This window comes from Podarcis pityusensis (assembly GCF_964106645.2).
Source record: "Podarcis pityusensis genome assembly, chromosome: 1".
NCBI classification, from domain to species: Eukaryota; Metazoa; Chordata; class Lepidosauria; order Squamata; family Lacertidae; genus Podarcis; species Podarcis pityusensis.
Window position 1 is genome coordinate 51,540,226 of NC_138028.1, and position 21,312 is coordinate 51,561,537.

General features: G+C 45.0%; 1 protein-coding gene across 9 annotated transcripts in view; it reads right to left on the reverse strand.

Annotated features, from left to right (window-relative positions):
• The window catches only part of LARGE2 (LARGE xylosyl- and glucuronyltransferase 2), a 46,507-nt gene that overhangs the window by 15,932 nt on the left and 9,263 nt on the right, over window positions 1-21,312 (reverse strand). For 2 of the 9 annotated variants that reach the window (XM_081001619.1, XM_081001627.1), the window contains exon 2: window positions 17,374-17,542. The exons of 1 other annotated variant lie outside the window; for it this stretch is intronic. The gene's annotated coding sequence lies outside the window, so the exon portion shown is untranslated. Of the gene's footprint in view, window positions 1-6,150; window positions 6,173-6,602; window positions 6,763-6,845; window positions 6,908-6,927; window positions 7,101-13,741; window positions 13,916-17,373; window positions 17,543-21,312 lie in introns of those variants that run through there. 6 more of the 9 variants (XM_081001620.1, XM_081001623.1, XM_081001622.1 and 3 more) reach the window with 6 other exon arrangements.

Genomic DNA, 21,312 nt, shown 5'->3' on the forward strand with positions numbered 1-21,312 from the left:
TCTGCAGCATCAAAATGAGAGCACAGAAGAATGGCAATGTGGAGATGCTATCGGAACTGTGATGCAAACCAAGAGAAAGGAACTCAAAATCAAGAGTGCAAAGAAGCTACTCTGTGCCTTTCTGCCTGAATTAGTAGCAGAGAGAAAGGCAACAGTGGCAGTGCATAAATGGCTGGACCACCACAAACCAACAAGCAAAATCTCCAGGTTGCTTATGCTTCAGGTGCGCCCTAGTGTGCAGTCCTGCAGTCTTCACTGTGCCCCAGGTTGGTTGTACTTCAAATGGGTGCTGATGCATAACTGAGCTGCTGACATCTGAACCTCACGGCTGACACAGAACTTGGTGTTCTGGCGGCAGGAGTGATATCAGTGTTGAGTCAGAGTGCACTGTGCTGTTCCCAGTTTGAGAGCGCTCCTGCCACTTCCTGCCACCTTGGTGCTTCAGACAATGCGCGTGCGCGCGCGCACACACACACAGAGCCTTTGATGCTGGCAATGCAATTGCAAATGTTCCAGAATCAGCAGCTCCCTTCAGTGATGTGAGGCAAGCTGTGTGTATACCTCGGCTGTTCTATTTGGCAGTCTGCAGAGTCAGCTATATGGAAGCCACATTTAAGCTTATTTCCAATAACTACCACATTCAAGTTTTCTAAAACAAACACAACAGGTATTAAAATCCAACAGAATAAAGGGAATGTCAGACAAGATGGGGAAAGGCAAGAGGAAATGATTGAAGGAGGGGGGACACACAAAGCAAGCAGGGCCTTTTAGCTTCAAAGCTAAGTTTCATCTCTGCCATGTGATTTTATACTGACTTCGCTTATTTTTGTTGCTAATATGTATATGCTGTTATTTTATGAATTTTAGCTGGGGGTTTTTTAAATTCCTTGACCATGTAAGCCATACTGAAAAGCAGCAGGATGTAAATATCTAAATAAATAATATTTTAATGGAAGAGGAAAAACAGGTAACCTGTGGCCCTCCAGATGATGTTCAATTCCCATTAGTCCCAGCTCGAATGGCCACTAGTAAGAGATGATGGGGAGCTATAGTCCAGCAACAACTGAAGGAACAGGGTTAGCTACCCTTGCATTAAGGAATGGGAGACAGACAATTTAAACCCAAGAGGCACAATTAATTCTCTCCTGCATAAGCCTCACTGAAATGAGCACCATATCAATGGAGAGCGTGAAAGAAAACATCCTGGCTGCTGGTTCCCCATCTTTACCCATGGAATTTGGGCCTTTGGCCCCCAGGCACCAACATGTCTTAGGGAAGTCCTGATCTGATATAGTCCCTAGCAAAGCTGTCTTGCAGATCTCACATTAAGTGGGCCCATCAGTAAAAACCATCAGACGATGAACAGATGCTGCAGACTTGGGCTGCACCTTTTAATTGACAGAGCATCGGAAAAATTTAGCTGGCCAACGGAGACCAATTTTAAATCTATGAACATTTTAAACCAAGTGGGACTGTGAGTTAATGGAATAGCACTTTGGGGCAATGTTGGTGTGCCATTCATTTGGCTAATGTGTAACTAGCTTTATACACACACACACACACACACACACACACCCACACACACACCTTACACTTCACTATCTCATTAATAAACCTAGATTTGGCTTTGGGTAATACACCTATTTATTTAATTTATATTTAATTTCTTACATTTATACCTCACTCTTCTTCTATTATGGAACCCAAGGCAGCATACATGCAGTCTGGCAGGAGGGACCCATCCAGGCACTGAGCAGAATCAGGCTTGTTTAGCTTCAGCAAGGTTGTGGGCTCATATGCCTTCAGACCATACCTTGGGTCAACTGACAGCTGATCAATCAACTAATAATTCTTTTAATTTGGTGAACAACCCAACCGTGAGGAAAGCCCCTGGATTTAAATGGGGAAATGCTGTGGAATTAGTAGTTTCCAGTCATCAGAAAATGGGTACATGTACAGAGCTGTCAGAAATCTCCAAAAAGAACGGTAACATAGAAATTCCATTATCTAGACTTGGAGGCATCTTTCCCCATGCCCATAAGTGGCTGAATCCAGTCTCTTTCTCCAGTGACTGGCAAGCATTAAAGGGAAGCAAGAGTTTCTCGTGTGATTTTTTTCCAGCTTAGCATCCTGCTGTTCACAAAGCTAATCCTTAAGCCCTCCAGTCTCCAATGCGCCTGCTGCATTCCTCAGAGACCCATGAGGCAATTACCAACCAGACAGAGGCTCCATTTAGGTTGAAGGGTCACTGGGTAAACCAAGTGGAAAACGCATTCATGACTGTTCCCTGATCTTCCTCATTTCCCTGCTCACCGGAGTGCAAAGGGATCAACATCTGTACCTTCCCATTAACACCGTGCGTCTAAAACAAACAAACAAAAAACCCTAGCCCAGACAGTCTCTCATGGGTTCCATGTCTTACTTGCATATATGTAAAATGCAAGAAGACCAGACAGCCTTTGCCATTTGCCTGTTATGGAAGAGAGTGAGACAACACAGGCAAGAAGGCACAAACTAGTTATTTATTCATTTATTTTGCAAAGGAACAGGGAAAGCAACTGCTATAATCAGTGCATTAAGGGGAGGAGAAGACATTGCTGTGTGTTTGCCTCCTTAAAACTTTTACAGAACCAACTCCAAGCACCACAGATCTGTTACCCAGCATTGTTTCAAAGGGTGGGTGGGGGAGCCCAGATTTTGTTGTAAAGAACATAAGCCTTGGGGTGATATGTGGAGAGAAGAAGAGAGTGTGCGTGGGTGGAGTCTACCATATTCACAAACAACGATTCCCACAGCCTAACATGCTGTTGTGGTGCATATTCTTTGAGGGCCCCTATTTGAACAGAACTGTAGGGTTTATTTCCTATTATACAAGATGTGCAACTGGGTTTGTGGACCAGGTTATGATTTCCTAGCACTTCAGTCCCCCTCCCCCCAGGGTAGAGTTATAAGCCACACCACCCAAGCCGCATAGCCCTCATTAGCAGCAGCCTCTAGGAACAAGGTGGCCATATCAAAGGCAGCCGCATTCATACTGTGATCTGGAAAAGCCTGTGCTTCCTTGAAAAGGGCTCCTCGGCAAAAAGATCAGGAAAGAAAGACAGGATTTCCCATCACAGACAATCTTGTGCTGTAACGTACATCTGTAGTGATGTGAAAGCCCTGAATATAGGAAGCTTACAAACCACCATTCTAAGGTTAAGTTTAAAACCCAGTCACTCCCATCTTGCCCTGCATTCTCCCTGTTTTGTTGCTCTTTTTAATTTTATTACGTTTATATCCCACCTTTCTTCCGTCCAGGCACTGCCCAGAGCCAGACCTCTTTAGCTTCAGCCAAGTGGTGGTCTCATACGGTGCCTTGGGGCCATATCCTGGGGACTATGTGACTTCCATGGCAAGGACTTTGGAGACAGGAACCCAGCTCCTAAGCTTTATTGTACAAGACTGTTACCTGTCCCCAACTCTTGGGACGGGGCTGACTTCAGTTCCAAAGTTCTAAAAGAGGTTTTTAGAAAAATAAAAGAGCAGTTAATTATAAAGCGGGTGACTCTTGGTGGGGAAGGGTGTCTCTCTTGGAAAAAAGGGTTTTGCCTTTTATAAAATAACAGTTGAGATTCTGCCTGCAAGTGAGCTTTCCAGTGGTATTTGACTGTGTAAACACATCCACATACTATCAGCGATAACTATGCTAAAGCAAGGGGAGTTATGCTACAAGCTAAAGGAATGCAACGTGTGTGAATAACTCCCAATTTTTTTCAGGCTGCAAACTCCAAGGGATCAGGTTGAACTTTTGCAGCCTCATTAGTTTGCCCAGTAAGCTGTGGATTCCAAGGCAAATGAGAAGAGCTTCCCACATCTCTACTTCACGCTACAAAGCTTAATCTCTCACTGCCGAGAGAAGCATATTGTTAGTGTTTAGGTATCCAAAATGCCAGATTCCCAGGATGTGTATGGACATGTTGGCGAGGCCCCTCTGTCAGGTTCTAATCCCGTAACTTTGTTCCAAGAGAAAGGCAATGCCCCATAGCTTGATCATTGCCCCACAACCTAACATCCTAGATAAGAACAGCGAAAAGCATTCACATATTGCCTTTCCACCCCCATCTCTTGCAAAAGGGCTGCCTTGCTCAAGAAGCCTATTAGTGTGCACATCAGATGAACATTACTGGTGCATGCATCCACTCACTTTGCTGAACACAGTGCAGATTCATGTTCTTTTTATTTATAACACATGTCCACAAAAGGAAGGCAAACGGTCACGTAAACATTTAGGAAAAGGAGTTGCAAAAAGGCCATAAAGCCACTTGTGTGCTAATATTAATTATTCATATGGCTCCTGGGCATGCCTGAGATTTGCATTAACAACAGCTGGAGGTTGTGCAGGAACCTTTCTTTAGTCATAGGACTAAAAAAAAAAGGCCTGGATTACTAGCCAGTCATCCATTCAGAGCCCTTGTGCCTATTGATGCACAGAACTTCTGATGAGTCTTTAGAGTTGGAGGAGGGAAGAGAAGGTGTGTAAGGTCTGTAGGCAAAGGAACTGCTCTCCATACCCTTTGTAAGGATTGCTCAATGAAAGGGACATGCAGCAGTGCTGTTCAAACAAATAATGAAGCCCATCACACAGCAGGGGATTGATTCACTGTGACACAACTGCAACCCCTTCCTATGGTGGACCCCTGCAGTGCCCAGATGCAGAGGCCCCAAATCCTCACACATTCTAGAAACAAGACAAGCAACTTTGAGGAGCCTTTTAAGTGAGGCTGCCTGGATATAGGTCAGGTGCACTGAGCTGGGGTAGAAGCTCTAGAAAGCAGCAAGTGCCAGCATGACACCCAGTTTCATAATCCCTTCTCCTAATGACATCATCATTGCTGGAGGGCACACCAACTGCTGAAACCCTGCTTTCTTGATCTTTCCAATAAAACCACTGTGCCAGCTAGATGCAATAGAAATATCTGTGTCAGGAGAAGACTCACGGGTTGTGCACCCTTCACCATGTCTATGCAGATCTCGGCCTAGAGGAAGGGGGATGAAAGAAAGCGATAGTTTGGGGGAAGGATATAAGGTACAAGGAAAATAAGAGAAGAAATTACAGAAGATAGGTAATATATATATTCACTGGAGAGGCATGTAGAGGAAAGGAAAACAAAAGTAAAAGCTTTCATCAGCAAATGGGGAGGACATTACAATACTTCCAGAACCAATGTTTGTACTTAGCTTGAGAAAAGTGAAGTGATGGGACACCTCTGCCACAAGGTAAAAGCTCAAGCAAAGAACTTCCAAATATGGCTTAGATCTCAGTAGAAAAATATGCCAGTAATTGCCAGCGGATTAAGCCAAACTCTGCCTCCACCTGGCACCATGACTGGTTCTGCCCACCCTCCCTGCACCACCATTTTGTAGCAGGTGGGCCTCAGTAATTTTCAGCCGTCTCAAGTGGGCTTTAGAGTTGGAAAGTTTGAGGACTGACCTCTGTTCTAGGAGACGCTGCCTTACACCAAACGGCTACAGGATCATACAAAACTGGCTAATTATGAAGACGACTGGAGGATATTCCTAATTCTTAGGAAAGGCTATAGTAGATCAGTAGCAGATCACACACTTTGTATGTAACCCCTTCCCTGTCCATTCAATCATTTGAACCACCAGCTCAGGTTGATACAGCGCAGAGGCAGCGCCGATTAATATGGGCACCCCTGAACAGAGGCACCAATGGCCAGTCTTCCATGAACCACCCTTCGCTGTTATGCACACACGTCCCAATATCAAGTTTTATTTATTAAAAGCACCGTTACCTAGCTATTGAGTGGAAACAGCGCCTTAGATGTTACCAATAACAAGGCAACCCCTGCCCGTTCTAATCTAAAAGATGTGACACAATGGGGGGGGGGTTGAGGTTGGGAAGAGGCAAGCAACGTCTGGCAGCAGCGAAGTTACAAAGTTCTTCCGATCAGCTTGAATAAGAAAGGGAGGGAAAGGAGGCGCCAGACAGCTGGTCTCTTTGAGGTAACCAAACATTAAGAGGTTCCCAGGAGGTGTACAGCCCTGCTGGTGGGTCCCTTTTTTGTTCAGTCCTGTTCGAAACCCGCCACACACGCACACGCACTCATTCACAAAAGGGGTTTAGGAAAAGAGCGAAGACCTAACCTGCGCCGCCCACCTTCCGCCGCGGCTTGTGAGTGAGCGGGTCGCCAGAACCGCGCGGGCGCGACGTGCCCTTCACGGGCCAGTAAACTGAGCTGCTGGGAAAGAGGAACAAGTGAGCTATCGGGGGAACGAATGCCGCTGCTGGGGCGGCTTCATGCTAGAGAGATTAAGGGAGTTTCAAGGGTCCTGGAAACCAGCTCAATAAAGAGCGCACTTTCACTGGATGCTGGGATGCGCCCCGGGGCAATGCCTTCCGCAACCCTGATTACGCGCGAGATAACAAGCAAGGACGCAGCGCGATCTCTCGCCGACGGGGAAGCTGGTGGGAGGCGCCACCGGTGTTGCTTCACAGGGACCTCCGAGTCTCTGCATCTGCCCCGACGGTCCTCTCCCCTCCTCCACATTCCTTCCCACCTGCTGCAGGCGCTCCCAGCAAGCCCAGGTGTCCTTACCTGGCTCTTGTCCTCCGTCCGCCGCCTCCCCCCGGCCCTGAGCTTTACGCGCAGCCCACAGACAGCAGCGCCCTTTTCTACGCTTCCTCTGCCCTCTTTTCCTTGCTTGCACACGCCTCCCTTTGGGATCAGTCACTTTCCTCTCCCCTCTTTTGTTAATTCCCGGAGCCGGGGCCTCCCCTCCCCGCCCCGGAAGGCGAAGAACAAAAGGAAAGCCCACAAAAGAAAAAGAAAAAAGGTTACATTAACTTTCTGCTCAGCCATCGCAAAGTCGCCCAGGGCAAAGGGGAAGCCGCCTGCTCCGCCTCCCCTCGCCCCCCCCTACCTTGACTCAGCCGAGCTGCCCCTTCCTCCCCTCCGGTAAGTTGAGGCAAGAAAAAACTCGCATCGCCACCGGAGGGCTCGAGAAAAGCGCCGCCACTGCTAGAAGTGCCAAAAATAAAGTAAACACAGAGGGTCACCGCTGCCCACGTGAGAAGCGGCGCGGCGTCCCGGGAGCTCCGAGAAAAGAGCCTCGGCTGGGAGGAGGAGGAGGAGGAGGAGGCGAGCGAAAGTGGCGGCAATTAACTCCGCAGGCGCCGGGGCTGACCCCAACTCAGGACGCCGGGCAGCAGCAGCAGCAGCAGGGTCGAACCCGGATGTGGGAATCCTGCTGCTTGCGGGGGGAGGGGTGGGAAGCCCCCGGGACCTGAATCCGACAGTCAGCCGAGCCTGACCTGAAAACCCAACTCTCGGGTTAGTTCGTCCTATAAAGAATTAACACGGCGGGTCCCTGCCCTAGAATGACATGCTCGCTGCACTGCTTGAATGGCACCTGCTCATGCCCATCTAGTTTCCTCTTACTGTTTTTATAACACGCACTCGTGCATGTTTACACAGAGATAAGTCCCGCTGCATTCAATGGGGCTTACTTCCCTGTATTTACTAGGAAAAAATCTCACTGGGATCAAGCCTTTATTGTTGTTTTGTAACCCAGACCCTTGTTTTGTCGTGTCCTACTCTTCGTGACCCCATGGACCAGAGCACGCCAGGCAACTTTTGAGGAAAGATAGCTTGGAGTGAGCTTTATCTTTTTTAATAAAGAAAGACGGAACTCTTGAATCGCGGTTTCTCACAAGCATCTAGTTAGCCACTATGAGAACCAGATGCTGGACTAAGCTGGGCCACCGGGCTCTTCTGTTCTTACGATACACCAAGATCTATGGCCGTGCAAAGAGAGAGATGCATCGAGTGTGCCTGTTTGCTCGCAGGCGAGGTTGGAGAGGCTTCTCCAAAAATAATCAGCTCCGGTCACCTTTTTTCTGTCCTGCTTGAAAATAAAAGCGCCCGGGGGATTCATCAAAGCCCCATCCACCCGAAAAGGTCTCGAAGAAACAGGAGCGGCTAAAGAAGGAAGCGCGTTCTTCTTATCTAGGAGCCTCCGGCCGGGAGACTCGGAGGCAACGCGCGCGGTGCCGAGGACCTGGAAGGAGCCCGGGCGACGAGCCTGCAGGAATGCCAACTATGCGGAGGCTGCCTGTACCTGCAGCTGCTCCCTTGCTGGTGGCCCCCAGGCCCGCACGGGGAGGAAGAGAGAGAGAGAGAGCTTCTCCTCCAGCATCCGCGAAGAAAGGAACAGCGCCCGAGAAAAACCATACCTGGGGCGGAGAGGGAAACCAGCTTCACCGCCTCCCTTCACGCCCCGGTACAAGCAAGTGCAGACCCGCCTGCACTCGCGGGCCGTCTGGGCCTTCGTACCAGCGAGACGCAGAGATGTCTGCCCCCAGGCTACCATTTATTTCCATTACAAAACTGCAAGGACAACGAAGCTCTCGGGGAGTTTTTCCAGCTAGTTTGCAGACCCACCTTTTACGGCTCTAAAGGGAGGTGGGGTGTTCACTGTACAAAGAAACTAATAACTCCTTTCCAGTTGTCACATTCCCAACCAACATGCATAGAAGGGTACATGTCTGGCCCTAGCCGAGGGTGTGAACAATCAGAGGGAAGATATTACAAGCGGTAAAATGTATCTTCTAGTCAAACAGTTTTTGTATGTTGTGGGTAGAGGGGGGAGAAGATGGACAAAGTTTCTTTTGTGGAATGCATGACTTCTACAGTACAGGCCATTTCTGAGTTTCCCCTCTCCAAGAAATGCAGCAAGAGGAGAGGGTGAAGAATGCTTTTAGGGAAAGGTCATTAAACGTGCAGCTCTGCTGGAGCCACACATTAGAGATCCGAAGACACCCGTAAGCGTGTGCGCGCACACACACACACGGATAGTAATATGATGGTTTACACATGCATCCATAGGCACATAATTTAGTGCAGTAGTTGCAGAATCATGAATATGACTGACAGACGAAAACCCCTTGGCCAACTTTTTTAGGTCACAGAAATGTGCTCTCCCATGTATACTTGCAAAGTGAAGCAAAGCACCACATATGCACGCGCACACAGAGCTTTTGCACATTAACAAGTACTTTTGCTCCTATCCATTACCACCACGTTTTGGAATGTTGCTGTCTATGTCAGGGCCTGTGCTAAGTTAACTCAAAGGCAGAAACAACCCTTAGGAAACGTAAGACAAGACCTTTCTGTGACGGGTTAGATTTTTTACTTCCCCTATGATCCTCTCTTGTGCCAGACAAAATAGTAGGCTGGCATAAATCACACAAGGAAGAGGGAAATCAAGGGACCAGAGGTCTCCCAACTCCTGCACCTTCAGTTCTAAGGAATCCTTTTGTCCCAAGAGAAAATCCTTCTCAAACCTCACCATATTAATTGGCTCCTTTTGTTATTCCTGGCTGGAATCTATCCTTCCTCAGCAGCTTCTTGCTTGCACTGGGCAAACATTGGCAGCAACAGGATGAGGAGCTTCCCAATAATGGCATTCTTTGTTACCAACTTACTATTAGAAGGATGTAGATGAAACTGTTCACAGCATGTGACTGTTTTTGCTGCCCTACAGCCAACAGCCCCTCACTTCACTTCATGGGCTCTTTATAGCATGCAGCCACAAAAGGCAGGTAGCCTTAAAAAAAACACCTCAAATCTCTATTTGTTATTGATATTATGCTACTTAGGTGGGGGGGGGTGCATGTGTGCGTGTGTACACACAGAAACACACACCCCACAGATCAGTTTTGGAGCATTTTTTTCCCATATTCTGAAAGTGTTTTGTTCATCCACACCAAATTACAGAGCCAGACATGTCTTGGGAGGCTGCCTTTTGCTCTTCCCTGTTCAATACTATACAAAGTGAACGCTTATTGGAAAACTGAGGCATTGAAATCATGCAGCAGCACAACACCATCCAGAAAACCTTCCCTATAAACTAACAGGATCAGGGCACATATCTCATGCCTAAATTCACACCACTGCAAGTACCAAAAATTGAAGTATTCCATCAATTGGGGGAGGGCCAGAATTTGCTTTTACAGTTCAAGTCTATTGCGCTAAAGCTAAGAATACAAGATGAGCCCTGCAGGAGCAGAGCAAAGGCCTATCTGGTCCAGCATTCTGTTGTCATAGTGGTCAACCAATGCCTGTGGGACTGCTCCGGCGGGAAGGTAAACGGTGTTTCCATGCGCTGCTCTGGTTTGCCAGAAGTGGCTTAGTCATGCTGGCCACATGACCCAGAAGCTGTACGCCGGCTCCCTCGGCCAATAAAGCAAGATGAGCGACGTAACCCCAGAGTCGTCCGCGACTGGACCTAATGGTCAGGGGTCCCTTTACCTTTTTAACGCTTGCAAGCAGGACATGAGAGTAATACTCCTCTCCCACTCATGTTCCCCAAGAACTGGTAATCAGAGACATACTGCCTCTGACATTGGAGCTGATATATAGTCATTATGCCTGGTAACTATTGATAGCCTTATTCTCCATAAACAGCAGAGTAGTTAAAAGCAACACATTTTGACTAATTTTGACTCCTGTATTTTTTGTAAGCTTAAAATAGCAGGACGATTGCTACTGACATCTACAGGTGCCAGCTTCTCAACTAGAAGCAGTAGGTGGACGCAGGCAGCCTACCAGTTCCCTTCACCTTCATCCCTCCAAGGCAAGGGAAGAAGGTTGGCCAAGTGAGTAACTAGTGGAAAAAACAGGGGGAGGGAGGCACAGCAGCTGCTTTCTCTTTTAGAGCCTCCCTTAAAGAGACAGGCATAATTTCTGCTTTGAGCACCAAGCAACCTTAGCTTCTTAGACATATTTGCAGGGCACATGGAACGCTTAGACTACAGTCATGACATCTAGAAACCACTTATTTTAAATAATCACATGTGAACCACACTGGGTCTAAAGAAAAGTTGTCTAAGGAAAGGAGATGTAGACTTTAGCTTTTCAACAGGATGCTCCCATTTTTCTATACCTAGGCTTGCCCCCAACTCTGCTTGAAGGTCTATCATTTCCCTTCCCACATTCATCTTGGGACATCATGGCTGGCTGGGTTCCCATGCCATTTTACCTTGTGCTGCCTGGAGAGGATTGCAGTTCCTCCCATTAATTTGCAGTGCTGTAATGGGATACGTTCCACAAGGGCAGTTCCTTCTACTTCCGTACTCTTAGAGAATGAAAAGAACAATCAGTGCTGAGATTTTGCAAGTCTACTTGGAACTTGCACCCCTGTCTCTAAAATGCTTTCGGTCATGTAGACCTCCTCAATAAATGACTCCTCCTACATTCAGCTTCTGTGCTTACTCACACCATAATCATTCTTCCTGCATTTGGGCGGGGAGGGGGGCAGGGGGAGAGCACCTAGAATATGTATGCTCATGACCTCAAATAGCTCAGACTATGCAGAGGCTAACTTTGTGCCTTGCAATTACGCAGCACACCAACAACATTCCAAAATGCCACTCCAGGTGGAAATTATGCACACATTTAGTGCTGTGGTTTGAAGGGCACAAACGATGGTTCGTAACAACCAGAACTGGTGACTGCTCCCGAAAATATAATACTGGAAATCACCTTGGAATTTAACCTGCCCACAGAATCCCAAATTGTTAAAAAATATAACTGACATTCATGATACGTGAGACAAAAGATGGATAACAGCCACAGTTGGCGTTCACATATTTGCAAATGGACTGGCATGAATACACAATGCCAGCTGCCCACCCAGTGTCCTCTTTAGGCGGAGTTATTTCTGGCACTGTAGTAACAGTAGCAATACACAAGTCTCCTGTCTGCCTAAGGAGAAGCAACCACACTAAAAATAGGGAAATCTCTATGATTGGGCATGAGGAAAGGTGGTTAAAGCTATCTGCATAGCTCTCCAGTACTTTGCTGGCCAAGACCATTGGCTGTTTCACCGACAGTGACAGATATGCACACTATATATAGGGGTAGGCACTGCAAGCCTCTAAGTGAGCAGGGGAGAGGATATGCAAAACCTGGGTCCTGCTAGACCAAGCGTGGCTTCCACGCCAGAAAACTGGAACAAAGAGCAGAAGTGCTTGGTAGAGACTGGGTTGCAGGAGGTGTGGTTTAAAATTTTAAGCTTCAAAATTCTTGATCCTGAACAGAGGTATGCACTCTTTATAGTAGCACCATGAGATCCACTCTCTCAACAGTATATTGAGAAAGAGGCGCAGGGGTTTTCCTCCCTGCCCCCAATCAACTGGTATAAAATTTTTATGAAATAAATAAAAATAAATTGTGCTTGAGGGGATTAGGCCAGGATGGGAAACCTCAGGCTAGGAACCAAATGTGGCCCCCCAGGACTCCGTATCAGGCTACACCTGGCCCTCATGAAGTTATTGGGTGTTTCTGCCTGGCTAGAATTGTCATTGAACGCTGCTAATGCCTCTTATTTGCCTAGATGAAGGACAGAGCGTGTATGTAGACACTAGCCTACTGCACAAAGGTAACGTCTGCACATTTGTTTTGCCCACTTTTGCTCTGGCCCACCCACTATTGGCAGGTCGCCTTCAGAAGGCTGCCCAGGTAGCCCACAGCCTGAAAAAGGCTCCCCAGCTCTGGATTAGACAAGTTAATCCTACCATAAGAAACATCCCTGGAATCAGTGATAAAGAGATTCACAATGAAAATGCTTAGTACAGTAGTAGCTGAGACGAAGTTATACAACATCATATTTTAAATATGTGTCTGGAGAAGCAGAGTTGTATTTCTATTGCACCTCTATCCAAAAGAGATCTGTAACTCTGACAAAAGAGCCACGAATAATCACATTTCCTGCTAGAAGCAAGATATAGCAAAGTATCAGATGAAGAATTATCTTAGTGCACGGGACAAACAGTGACAAGTATTGCAACTGAGAATCTACAACCTTTTCTTAAAAGAACCCACTGAGTTCTGCAGTGTCTGGTTAGTTAGAAAGGAAGAGCAAATAGATTATAACAGGTTATGACATCGACCGATTAAAAATATATATATTTATTTTAATGTATTTAAAATAAAGTACTGCATTAATGAATTTCATTGTTTATTGTTTGCTTACTTACATTTGAATGCATCCATGGATGGTTGATTAGATTTTCAAATTGTAAGCCACCTTGAGGACTTTTGTCAAAGCAGAATATGAACTTAAAAGAATAATAAGAATAGCTCACAGTGACAAGTAGTCCACAAGAGGACTAAGACTCACTCCATATTCATAATATTCATAATAAAAATGTTACAATTTTTCACAGGCTTCCTCATTCTATTGCATTGTTCTCAGAGTTTCTGCAAAAGTTGATGGGGTGTTGTTGTTTTTTCCCAAGGGGGTTGTTGGCAAGGAGAAGCTTAATGGCAGTGTTAGAGTAGTATGTGCAAGCTGGGGGCAGCAGATGCATATGATTAGGGCAATATGACCCCAATCCACAAAGGAAAGGAGGAATTTAACAACCCAAAGGCAACCCAAACACCATAAATTTAAGGCACATGTAAAAAACTCTACCCCAAAGAATCCTGGGAACTGTAGCTTAAGGATTCTGGGAACTGTAGCTCTGTGAGGGAGTAAGCTACAGTTCCCAGGATTCTTTGCGGTAGGGAAATGTGCTTTGAATGTATGGTGTGTGTATAAAGTCAGACTCTGTTGCTTTACATTGCAATCCTTTTGCATTCTATTCCTTCCTATTTCTACCTGTATCTACACAAACCCAATTAGAGCTGGGAGGAAAATACAAGATTCTCCGGTATCTCCCAGTTACACATACCATAATCCACATGCGTGGAATTGCAACTTTTGTAGTACGGTGGGATGGAGGTCTTTGCGCATGGGGGAGCTAGTATGCCAGAAAGAAACTCTTCCAATTTATCCCTGCTTGCAGCACGAAGAGCTCATTCCCTGACGCTGGACAGTCCTCACAGACAACCACAGGGGCATGTTGCTGAACAAGAAATAGAGAGAATGGAGGAGTGGGGAATTAATAGCAGAAAGCAAAGATGATCATAAATCCAAATTAAGTGTTGATGGAATCACAAACCACAACTGACTGGCCTATGCATTTTACAACCCGCTGAGCTGATTTATTCCGGACTGGACTGTCAAGCCCAGAGGTTAGGCTGTGAAACAAATGGGGAAACAAACCCATGGTGAGGAAGAGAATCTCTTCTTCCTTCAATGAGATTTGAAACGGAAAGCTCTCTATAAAAAGGAAAGCACTCCAGTGCCCCCTCATACTGATCAATAGCCCCAAGGTCTGCGTGGGCCTTATCTGGCCTGTAACTGCATAGGTCTCACATGATCAAGGGTGCAATCCCACACAGAGTTTCCTAGGCACGAGTCCCATTGAACACAGCACTTCTAAATGCATAAAAGGACTGAACTGCAAACTAGTAAACGGACGTCCCTTTGTGTGGTCAACTAATGCAAGGTTCTCCATGAAGAGAGATTCTTTACTGAAATGGAGACTTGTGAACGGTAAGTGAATTGCCCTTGTGCTCTAAAGGATGAATCATAAAAAAAGAAGTCCAAATAAATGAGATTACAGCTTGGGTTGTTGTTTTGTCAGCAAGCTCTTATTCTTTGCTGCATTTTACTAGGTGAAATGGCATTTTGTAAGAGTTTGTTTCTGTTGCATATAAACGTTCTGTTATTGTCATTGCTGTTAGATACCCTGAGTGTGGGATGGGTGATATAGAAATTGCTTAGTAAACAGTCATCCTCTGCAGGTTCATTTAAGACACACTTCCCCAATCTGTGTGCATTCTTTCTAGCAGTTTCTTTTGATAGGGAGAACGCGCACTTATGAAGAGTGAGAGGTCAGCATTCTTCTTGCTTTTTATCTACACCAAATGCACAAAAAATTGGGAAATGAGCACCACAATGGGCTTGCTTATATTTGCCTTCAATACTGGGACTATGACATGCAGGATCTGGACTAGTAATACAACACACCACTATTATAACACACTAGACTCATCTGTTTAACAAGCAAAAAGCGTTTACTATTCTTTCATCCAAGATGGTCCCATTTTTTCATTCTACCTGTTGGGAAATACTTAACTTCCATAAGAGCAGAAGGTTCCTAATACTTCCACAAAAAAATCATTTAGCAGCAGAACAGGAATGTGCATTTTGAATAGCTCTATTAAAACCTTTGATAGCATGGTTGACATTAGATTTCTAATATTTGGAGAACTAGGTGCTTGGAAAGGATTAAGTGGAGACGGATCTTTCAAGGCTAGTTAAAACTCTTTTTGCATTTGAGTAGTCTGCTCTCCAAGAATAGGAGAATATGGAGGTCCAAATAGGGCACTAAAAGCATAAATGCTCATTAAGCACTTTTAAAAGCTCTGTAAATTAAACCATTACAAAGTCTTGTGGCACCTTAAAGACTAGCAGATTCATCGTGACGCCCCCCCACCAAAAAAACACACCTTTCATGGTGTAAAGTCTATCTAACACATGAAGTGTTATCCTCAGATAGCCCATGCAGAGAAAAATACAGTGGACAGTGGAATCAAATGACTAGGAAACACAAAAAGTACAGTGTGACACACTTAAAATGCCAATTATTTTAGTGGAGGCGCTGAAAAGATTTTGGACAGGTCATCCTACTTCTAAATAGGCTGTTATGGTTTCCTAATGTTCCCTAGCAGAGAATAAAAATAAAAAGCTCACCAACTGCCATTTAAAAACTCCCCTTTAACACTGCCTTCCTCGACCCCCATTTCCCATGCAGAATATGTTTGGAATGAAAGGTGGGGCTGAATTAGAATGGGGGAAAGATCTGATCAGACAGCACTGGAGGGAGGTCTGCAGAGTCCCCCAGCCTCTGCTTTGTGTGTAAGCCAAGTTGCCTTCTGTGATAACAATTCACCTGCACTGCTGTGCTAACCAAGTGAGGTTCCTGAGGTGAAGGTGTGCTGCACAGAAGGCAAATTGTTGGTGAGGGGAAGAGAACTCTTACTGAGTTCTGTGTAGAATAATCCTCAGTGGCAGACATAAGGACTCTGCGCCTAGCTGAAAAGGACAGGAGGGCTTTTATGTTACAGGCAAGAAAGGGCACCAACGCCCATTCAAACGAAGTAATGAAAATAGTGGCAATTCAAAATCCATTAGGGGCTTCGCACTTTGTTCCCTTTCCCCTGTCAGTAAAAAAAACACACACTGCTCTTAGTACTCCACATTTCTAGCTCTTGCCAGAAATAATTACAGTAGTCTGTGCCTCAAGACAACTTTGAGTCCACAAGGTCAGAATCAGAGCATCACTCAGCAGTTTTCGCAAGCATTACAGAAAATCCAGGCGGAAACCTTAAAAAAAACCACCCATGTCACCCAGTTCCAGAGCAGAGGCCTTGCCTTCTTAAAGGAAAGGGTTTTGCCACCAATTTTGACCACTTCCCCCACTTCAGCTCTTGTGGAATAATAGGGGGATCAGAATGTCTTCAACATCTCTCTCTCCCAGGGTCAATCCAGTTCTTACGCTCCTTTCTTCTTGCCATCCCTTTTATTTCAAAGTTCAATAAACAGGAAGAAAAGGGAAAGGGTCTTGACAAATCCCATCAAGGCTCAGGAAAAACCAAGCCTGCCTCCAGCTGACATACCAGGCCCTGCACTAATGAGAGGTAAGGAGGCACCTAAGAAGAACAGGCAACAGCAAAGAGAAGGAGAAATGAATTATTCACATTGCATGCAGTAGACAGCTGCACAAATCACACACTTTCCACACCTAAAAGGGACAAGCACCAGATCCTTGCAGGTCCCCATGCTTGACCAGGGCTTCTACATCTTGCATCCCAAGAGAGGCAGCCCAGAGGCCAACAGATGCATCCAGTCAAGAATGGAATTTGCAGCTGAAAGGCTTTTGTGCAAGGGATGCACAATAGCCAGGCCAGTACAGGGGAGGGTCAGAGTTAACTCTTTGATCACCACAGCCCCAGAGGGCAAAAAAGAAAGGAACAGCCTGTAGTTGCCACTCTTTCTAAAATGGCACATATGTTATCATGCATATTCAATCTAATCACTGATCACAGCAGGCCTCTAGTATTATTCAAGCAAAAAGAATACGTGTTCCTAGAACTGAGAGCTCCAGCAAGCAGTGAAAAAGCTCATCCCCATCCCATCTCTATAGCATAACACCAAATACAGTCGTACCTTGGATCCTGAACGCCTTGCAAGTTGAATGTTTTGGCTCCCAAACACCACAAACCCAGAAGTGAGTGTTCTGGTTTGCGAACGTTCTTTGGAACCTGAACGTCTGACGTTCCTTCAGCCAATTGGAAGCCACACCTTGGTTTCCGAACATTTTGGAAGTTGAACAGACTTCCGGAACAGATTCCATTCAACTTCCAAGGTACCACTGTAACCTTTTTTTATCCTGTATGAGAATGAAAAACCAACCTTGACAATACACACCACAGTGCCTGGGGTGCAAAGGAGACCAACAAAGTGGATGAACTGCTGCGAGGGTTCTTGTCCATCTATAGATAGTGGAGAGTAGACATGGTCCCACAGTCACCAGGATAAATGAGCTCCAGAAGAAGAGTCAGTGTCCATTGTTCAAGAGCACCTGAAACAGCACAGAGAGGCTGAACAAGGGTCAAAGTACAGGTGATACATATTCCTCCCCTTTTTACCTTCTCCCGGCCCCTTAAGGAGCTACCTGTTACTTCAGTGTAGAAGATTACCTACATTCAAATTATTTGGTACTCAGAACTGCACCTCAGTTGTATTTATACAACTATTTCTATACTGCCATACCATAAAGCAGGACAGTGCTCATAATAAAGAGACAATGAAAAAGAATGATATGTTTTATCACAATAGGAAGCTCAAGCTGCCATCAGAAAAATAAACAAAACATTTGCTACTCAGGATTGATTCACATGACCCCATTTACTCAGTATGTCTAGGGAATTGTGTTAATTTTGGTACATGGGAGCCCCAGCTTTCCAGCAGGTGGAAATTTTGACCGAAAATATTGCTCTTATGGGCAACAGAGGTTTTAGCAACCTCACTGTAAGAAGAAGGGTAGCACAAGGCCCCCATTCAGCCCATATTTTGTTACGTTTCAGAGAGAAACTAATCAAACTTGCAGCACATTAAAAGAGGTCGGTGCTATGACAGAAAATGAACATTGCTGTGATGGCTCACACTGGTTTTACAACTACAGTGGTACCTTGGGTTACAGACGCTTCAGGTTGCAGAAGCTTCAGGTTACAGACTCCACTAACCCAGAAATAGTACCTCAGGTTAAGAACTTTGCTTCAGGATGAGAACAGAAATTGCACGGTGGCAGTGGGAGGCCCCATTAGCTAACATGGTACCTCAGGTTAAGAACAGTTTCAGGTTAAGAACGGACCTCCGGAACGAATTAAGTTCTTAACCCGAGGTACCACTGTACACTGTAAAATTACACTACCAGCAGAATGGGATAGGATGCCCATATTTTGGTTTCCCCCCTTGAAGAGCCAGCTGCCAAGGGAGTGAATGTCAATGGGAGACTTGTCAGCGTAACAGTGCAATCCTATTTCTACTCAGAAGTGAGTCTCATTGTGCTGAATGGGCCTTACACCCAGGGAAGTGTGTATGAGATCCCAGCCAAAGGCCCACTGAACACAACAGAATTGTATTTCTAATGTATTGTATAGGATAGGATATGCTGCAAGTATCTTGCCCAGTAGGAGATATGTGAAATTTAACCATCAAACCTGAGCCCTGGGCTCATTAGAGATAATTTTAACAGGAAAAGGTATCACCTTTGATTTCTTAGTGGGAATTGGTTTTGAATGCAGTTTGAAAAGAATTCATGCTATTATGAATTTTAGAATTCCAAGGTCAGGCTCTGAAAGGAGTTTTTCCTTTGACCCAGCAGCTTACACACCTTGGGTAATTTGTATTTTTCTGAATTGTCATATAGAAAGGGTGGCAACTCTCAGGTAGGCTTGTAGGTCATATGTTATTTTGTCATTATAATAGAAATCCAGTATCTCTAAACCTTTCTCGGTAGTCACCTGAAGGCTCTTCTTCTAAGCTTTCGTACTACATTAAAATAGCACGAGTTCTGCAACGTTTCTGAAATGTCTTGACAGAGCTCACAAGGAACGTTATTGCCATTGCAAGATTATACTTTGAATTGGAAAGCCAGTGCACTCTCACTCACTCTCTCAAATGTGCTTGCTAATAAGTGTCCCACTGTTATCGTTTCAAGTGGCAGGCAAGTGTGCCCTTTTGTGAACAGCTGTACTCATTGCTTCAGTGTTTAACTTTGTTATGTGTGATAGCAAATGTGGCAAGAAATGTCCGGGATTAAAATAAATAGTACTGAGACAACCAGGCGGAACATGAAAAGAAGTGTGATTAATGCCACCGCACACACATTTTTAGGCTGCCAGAAGCTGCCTAAAATAAAAACAAACCAAATGTTTCTAGCCCCATACACATGGTGCTGATAACGCCAAGGTTGCAGGTTCGATCCCCATATGGGACAGCTGCGTATTCCTGCATTGCAGGGGGTTGCACTAGATGATTCTCAGGGTCCCTTCCAACTCTACAATTCTATGTCCACAGATGCACCCAGCAGCACTGTGGGAAATGGCTGCTCTAAAACACTCAACGTTTTGCTGAGGCACGGTAAATGCAAAAGAAAATAATGAAGAGAAAATATTTACAAGAGGCACAAAACAGTATGTTAGTAAGCCATCCTTCTTCGCCAGCTTCCACATGCACAGCGTTACCAGAGAATTCTTTGTCTTCAAGCTGAAATCTCTGCCTAGCAAGAAGATTTAATTCCTGTTCTCAGAACAGGTTTGTCAAGCACAGTGCATATTCCCACTTGAAGAAGTTATTAAGCATTTATACAAGCTCAAATTATAACATTTGCTGCAAATGCTGCCAATACCAACAGGAATTTACTTGCTAAGGCATCGCAGTCAGTCCAAGCTGGGTAGGACACAGAAGAACAGGGAACAGACATTTTGTGAGGAGCATTGCATTTACTCATTTCCACCATGACAATTACTTTTAATACACAGTTGTATTCTAGCTAGAAAGCTTCCAGTGGGAGGATTACCCTTGAGTATGTTTAATACCACCCCAATAATTATCTTTCTAAAAACATGGATGTAAGATTTAAAAATGATATTCTTCACATCAGTTTCTTGACTCTATGAACCATTTGCTTAGCATTTTAGCTATTACATGCAGAAAAACCCACAGCCTGACTAAATAGCCACTTTCCTGTTAGGCTGCTGTGTAAGAGAAGATGACACAACCTGCCAGGGCTTGAACAACTAAGTATGCTCTTTGGAAAAAATCAAACAATTGCACCATTCACCTGGAAACTGCAGGAACAGCAAAACCTTACGGTAAACTTGTGTGTTTTGGCATTTTAGGTTTAGAAAAGCTCTAACCCCATAGCTGGATTGCTCAAGTCGGAATGCAAGCTCAGCAGCAGTACAGGAAAGAAACCCAATATAAAAGGTGATGCCTTTGGGAAGTACTGGAAGCAGCATCACACAATAAAAGTGTTAAAGGAATCAGTGGAACACAAATTTTACAGAGGCATTTCACAACACACAGCATCCAATATAGTCTAGTAAAAATAAGGCTGAGATAAAATAAATCATTTTTACGATAACATTTAAGCTAGCACAAGTAGCAACATACTAATAGCTGCAATGTCCAGTTTGATGCAAAATGAGGCTATTCTCCGTCACAAGTTGCTACTGGAAGTGCCTGAAAATAGAAACAGTTGAAAACTAACAGGCACTGAGGCTGCAGTATCTCAATTTCTATAAGGTCAAATAGGTTTCCTTAAGGTCAAATAGGTCCCCTTATTTGATTTATTTTTATTATATATCTTCTCTTCTTCCTAAAGGAGGAAATGATTTTAAAATATTTAACAGGAGCATTTGTACCTTTAGTACAGCACTCATGAAGAGAAACCTCTCTAATGCTTTTAACCCAAATACGTATTGTAAATTTCCTTCACTATACCAGCATCGACATACAGTCGTACCTTGGTTCTTGAACAGAATCCGTGCTGGAAGTCCATTCGACTTCTGAAAATGTTCAAAAGCCAAGGTGTGGCTTTCGATTGGCTGCAGGAGCTTCCTGCATTCAATCGGAAGCCACGGAAGCAGCATCAGATGTTTGGGTTCCAAAGAACATTCGCAAACCGGAACACTCACTTCTGGGTTTGTGGCGTTCGGGAGCCAAAACATTTGAGTCACAAGGCGTTTGAGAACCAAGGTACGACTGTACGGTATGTTGTTGTTTAACAGTCATTATCATAACCTGCTATCACATAGTCACACCCAGCCCAGCACTTTGTTTGGG